This window comes from Nicotiana tabacum, chromosome 1 (genome assembly GCF_000715075.1).
Source record: "Nicotiana tabacum cultivar K326 chromosome 1, ASM71507v2, whole genome shotgun sequence".
Taxonomy (NCBI): domain Eukaryota; kingdom Viridiplantae; phylum Streptophyta; class Magnoliopsida; order Solanales; family Solanaceae; genus Nicotiana; species Nicotiana tabacum.
Genome location: NC_134080.1, coordinates 44696655 through 44703057, shown reverse-complemented (window position 1 = coordinate 44703057; position 6403 = coordinate 44696655).

Sequence of the window (6403 nt, the reverse complement as noted above, 5' to 3'; positions counted from 1 at the left end):
CAACAAGCAGACATCGACAGGGAAAGAGCGCATGCAAGATTAGAGCAGGCCAGACTCCGAGCTCTATTAGAGTCAGCTCTAGATCGTGAAAACCGTGTCAGAGATATAGCCACCACTCGCCAGTAGCAATTGCAGGACCAAGACCAACGTCTCCAAGATTTCAGGACACAAATCCACGACCTGGCGGTCTACACCTCTCAAAGTTACGTAAACTGCCAAGGAATAGATTATGAAAGGTTTACAGAGCATGCACCCATTTTTGCCCGTCATCTAGCAATGGAGTTGGAAAGGATGTATCGTACGCTGGGAGGTCATCCAGGTCAAGCCCCACATTGAGCAAATAATCTATTAATTTACAACACAAGTGGAAAGTGGGGCACGTTGTGAGATGTTAAGAATTGTATCTTTTATTTTGATTTAAGTGTGTGTGTTTCAAGCCATTTTCTTACAAAGTTTTCAAATGTAATGTCTGTTCATCTTTGTATAATGAATAAAAGTGTTTGCCTCATGTCCGAACTGCGCAAGGTCTGATTCATACGGGGACATGATACGATTCGACCACCACAATAAGGAATATAATAAATAAAGTAAAAGTGAGTAACAATAAAAATTTCAAGAAAGCTGGGACGACACAAGCAGCCGAGCAAATGCATAATAGAAAGGGGATATTTGTCTAGGAGCATTGCATCTCAACGTGTAATTATATATGTGTTAAACTCTCAAGACTAACAAGTTTGTTCATTTCCAGAATTCAAGCAGTTAGTTTCTCTAAAGAGTATACTGGCATATTATCATTATCACACGAGATCAAAAGGACCAATACCCGAAAGTATGTCTATCCCAGATGTTGACACAGGTATTGAGCTAGAGGAGATGGATGTCGGGAAAATGAAAGAAGAGATGTTTAAACTCAAGCAGCAAATGGCTGAGATGTACCAAGCCTGGTCTACAGGACAGTTACCCCCATCTTACCCAAATAACCCTGCTCCATCAATGACCCAAACTCAGGATAATATTACCACTGAATTATCCCCAAACTTCCCCATTTACCAGCATTACCGAGGCACCACCTCTCAGACACCACAGTCTCCACCTCCAAAACCAGTTTCATACTTTCCTCCACCTGTGACTCCTGTTTTCGTAGCACCTCCCCCGGCTACATTCCACAAATCTCCTAGTGAGCCTACATTCCAGGCCCAAGACAACCAATATTACCCCCGGAGCCCACCCTCAAAGCCTCCGAAATCCATTCAACTGCTCCTCGTTTTGATCTCCCAACCGAAATTGACAAGCCAGCCAAAAATGCTGAACAAGATGAGATGTTCAGGAAGGTCAAGAGTCTAGAACAATCGTTCAGAGACATGCGAGGATTAGGTGGGCAAGTCAGTGTAGCATACAAAGATTTGTGCTTATTCCCCAATGTACAATTACCAGTTGGCTTCAAGATGCCCAAATTTGACCTATACAACGGGCACGGCGACCCAGTAGCCCACTTAAGGGGTTTCTGTAGCAAGATGCGAGGAGCTGGGGGAAAGGACGAATTATTGATTGCTTATTTCAGTCAAAGTTTAAGCGGATCAGCTTTGGAATGGTATACACGCCAGTACCATGGGAGATGGTACACCTGGGATGACCTGGCACAGGCATTCGCATACCATTTCCAATACAATCTGGAAATCATCCCAGATCGACTATCTTTGACAAAGTTTGAGAAGAAACACAATGAAAGTTTCAGAGAGTATGGCTTTCGGTGGAGAGAACAGGCAGCAAGAGTAGATCCTCCTATGAAGGAGAGTGAAATGGTAGACTACTTCCTCCAAGCCTTGGAACCAACTTACTATGCCCATTTGGTTTCAGCGGTTGGGAAATCATTCAACGAAGTAGTAAAGATGGGAGGTATGGTGGAAGAAGGCCTCAAGACAAATAAAATCATGAGCTATTCTGCGATTAAGGCGACTACTCAAGCTATTCAAGGCGGGGTAGGAGGAATCGGAAGAAAGAAGAGGGAAGAGGCAGCAGTAGTTGATTCAGGAATTTGGTCAGGACCAAGAGGTTCACCGCCTTACTATAATCAACATCGACCTCACCAATCAACTCACCACCACAATTCATCTCAACACTACTATCACCCTTTGGAGCCTCATTTTTCCATTAACCATGCTCAAACATACAATCAGCCACTTGTTCACGCCAATTGGCGTGCTCCTGCCATACCAAGTACTTACCCACGAGCCTACCCCGGACCAGGTTTCAGGCCTAGGCCAGCATTCAGGGGAGAAAGGGAACAGAAAAAGAAAACTTACACCCCATTGGGAGAGTCATACACCAGTCTGTTCCACAGGCTGAGACAGCTAGACATGCTAAGACCAATACAATCCAAGCTACCCAATCCTCCTCCAAAGAATCTGGATTACACCATTAGCTGTGAGTATTGCTCCGGTACACCAGGCCATGATACGGAGAAATGCTGGCATTTGAAAAATGCAATACAAGAGCTGATTGATACTAATAAAATCGAGGTTCAAACCCCCGAAGCTCCCAATATCAATAGAAATCCAATGCCAGCCCATCAAGAGGCCAATATGATAGAAATCATACAAGCTGATGGGGAGACAAAGAAGCCGTCACAAACTGTCATGATGATCAAGTCTCATGAAGCCAAGTCAGATAAGCAGTTAACAGAGGAGAAGCCGGTACCTAAGCAGAGCAGAAATGGTGATGAACCATCTCTGATAGACAAGAAGGGGTCTTCGAGCAAGGTTGCCACAAAGCAAGAAAGGTTGAAAGTGATAGTACCAGGGGTGGTCAGTAAACCCATTGTAGTCGTGGAAGGAGTCCGTGTAGATCGGGTTATTATCACACTTGTAACCCAGCTACCAGTGATCAACAACAAGGCCATTCCATGGAACTATGAACGGGTGACTGTAATGTACAAGGGAAAAGAAGTCAAGGAAGAAGTGTGTGAGGTGCAAGGCTTGACTCGTTCGGGAAGATGTTTTACTCCCGAAGAGTTAAGAAAAACTAAAAATAATCCAACACCAATAAAGAAAGTTGTGATGGAAGAAGAAGCGGAAGAGTTTTTAAGAAAAATGAAGCTCCATGATTATTCTGTTGTGGATCAACTAAAAAAGACGCCCGCTCAAATTTCATTATTGTCATTACTGATCCATTCAGAGGAGCACCGTCTGGCTTTGATGAAAATCCTGAATGAAGCTCATGTTCTTGAGAAAATCTCTGTAAATCATTTGGGAAGAATAGCCAACAGAATCTTTGAGGCAAACAGAATTACATTTTCTGATGATGAATTGCCTATGGAAGGTACTGAGCACAACAGAGCTCTTTACCTCACCGTGAAATGTGAAAACTCCGTAGTAACCCGGGTATTGGTTGACAACGGGTCAAGTGCAAACATCTGCCCTCTCTCCACTTTAAGCAAATTAAAAATTAAAGAGGAGAGGATCCAGAAGAATAGCATCTGCGTAAGGGGGTTTGACGGTGGAAGCAGAGATTCATTTGGTGACATAGTGTTGGAACTAACAATAGGGCCAGTTGAATTCACAATGGAATTTCAAGTGTTAGACATAACTGTTTCTTACAACTTGTTGTTGGGTCGACCATGGATCCATGCTGCTAAAGCAGTCCCGTCAACACTACATCAGGCTGTCAAGTTTGAATGGGATCATCAAGAAATAGTTGTGCATGGGGAAGAAAGTTTAAATGCTCGCAGCAGTGCCATTGTACCGGTCGAGGGAATAGAAAATGACCAGGGACCATGGGTATACCAAGTGTCCGATACAGTGTCGGTAGAGAAAATTCCAGAAGGGAAGTACCTTCCGAATCCAAAGATAACCTCTGCTTCAGTCATGGTAGCTTATGAAATGTTAAAAAATGGTTTTATACCCGGCAAAGGTCTGGGCTCATCTTTGCAAGGAATTATACAACCAGTATCTCTCCCCGAGAACTGGGGAACATTTGGTTTGGGATTTATACCCACTATCACCGATGTGAAAAAGGCCAGAAAGCTGAAACACAAGGCATGGGATCTTCCAAAACCAGTCCCACCTCTATCAAAGTCTTTTGTCAAGACCGGTGCTAAAAATCGCCCGACAACAACAATTCCTAAATCCCGGGTCAATCCTGAGGAGGAATTGATTGAAAGATTCGAGAAATTGTTTGATGATGTGAATATGTTGGAAAGCGGAGAAGGGTGTAGCAACGCAGAAGTTCAATTCATTGGGCCAGAAACAAAGCTTAATAATTGGAAAGCCACTCCTCTCCCCATTCGAAAGGAGTCTTGGTAGTTTATTTTGATTTTCTTTCAGTTTGTTTGGGTTACCTCAGGGTTGTAATCCCAATGCTTATCTTACAGTTTGTTTGAAGTGTGCAAACCTTGTTATCTTTCATCATCCAATAAAAGCAGTTTCCTTTTTAGTATCATTCCTGATAGTTTTCTTTTCTTTTTCTTCTTTCTTGTACAGTTCTTTTTACGCTGGCTCTAGTGATATGGTATGCATGAGGAATCCTCAGCCCAGTCTTAAAAATCAATCTAGTTCCGAAGTAATAATTCAAGAAATATATTGTGATTATGAATCGGAATATGATGAAGATGAGATTTTTGAAGAGATTAGTAAAGAGTTGATTCATTTTGAGGAAAAAACCAAACCTAACTTGAGTGATACCGAAGACATCAATATAGGGGACACGAGTAATGTCCAGGAAACTAAAATAAGTGTCCATCTCGAACCAGAGATCCGAGAAGAGTTAATTAAAGCACTCATAGAATTCAAAGATGTTTTTGCATGGTCATATGACGACATGCCGGGCCTGAGCACTGATTTAGTGGTTCACAAATTGCCCACCGATCCAACGGTGCCTCCTGTCAAGCAGAGACTGAGAAAATTTAAGCCTGATATGAGTATGAGAATTAAGGAAGAAATTACCAAACAGTTGGAAGCGAAGGTCATTCGAGTCACTCGATATCCTGTTTGGTTAGCTAATATCGTTCCTGTACCAAAGAAAGACGGCAAAATTAGAGTATGCGTCGATTACCGCAATCTCAACAAAGCAAGTCCGAAGGATAATTTCCCATTACCCAATATCCATATTTTGATCGATAATTGTGCCAAGCATGATATAGGATCTTTCGTGGATTGTTATGCTGGGTATCATCAAATTCTAATGGATGAAGAAGACGCAGAAAAGACGGCATTCATCACACCATGGGGAACTTATTGCTACCGGGTAATGCCATTTGGTTTGAAGAATGCCGGAGCCACCTACATGAGAGCAATGACCACAGTGTTTCATGATATGATACACAAGGAGATTGAGGTATACGTGGACATGTGATCATAAAATCAAAGCATCAGGTCGACCACGTTGGGGATTTGAGGAAGTTCTTCTTAAGACTTCGCAGGTACAACCTCAAGCTTAACCCTGCCAAATGCGCATTTGGAGTTCCATCTGGAAAGTTGCTGGGATTCATAGTCAGTCGGTGAGGCATCGAGCTAGACCCATCAAAAATCAAAGCCATCCAAGAATTGCCACCTCCAAGGAACAAAACTGAAGTAAGGAGTTTGCTAGGAAGGTTAAATTACATCAGCAGGTTTATTGCTCAGCTCACAACAACCTGTGAGCCAATTTTCAAATTGTTGAAAAAGGATGCTGCGGTCAAATGGACTGATGAGTGTCAAGAAGCGTTCGATAAGATAAAAGGGTACTTGTCGAACCCACCCGTGTTGGTCCCGCCAGAGCCAGGAAGACCTTTGATTCTTTACTTGACGGTCTTGGAAAATTCATTTGGTTGTGTATTGGGGCAACATGACCTCACTGGCAGAAAAGAACAGGCCATCTACTACCTTAGCAAGAAGTTCACAGCTTATGAGGTCAAGTATACTCATCTGGAAAAGACATGTTGCGCCCTAACATGGGTGGCTCAGAAGTTGAAACACTATTTGTCGTCCTACACTACTTACCTCATTTCGCGTTTGGATCCATTGAAATATATTTTTCAAAAGCCTATGCCAATGGGAAGACTTGAAAAGTGGCAGATTTTGCTCACAGAGTTTGACATCATCTATGTGACTCGGACTGCAATGAAAGCCCAAGCACTGGCCGATCATTTAGCCGAAAACCCGGTCGATGAGGAATACGAGCCGTTGAAAACCTATTTTCCTGATGAAAAAATAATGCATATCGACGAGGTGGAGCGAATTGAAAAACCTGGCTGGAAACTTTTCTTTGATGGAGCCGCTAACATGAAAGGAGTCGGGATAGGAGCTGTAATCATCTCTGAAACAGGGCATCACTATCCTGTTACGGCTCAACTGCGATTTTATTGCACCAATAATATGGCTGAATATGAAGCTTGTATTATGGGTTTAAGGCTAGCCGCAGACATGGG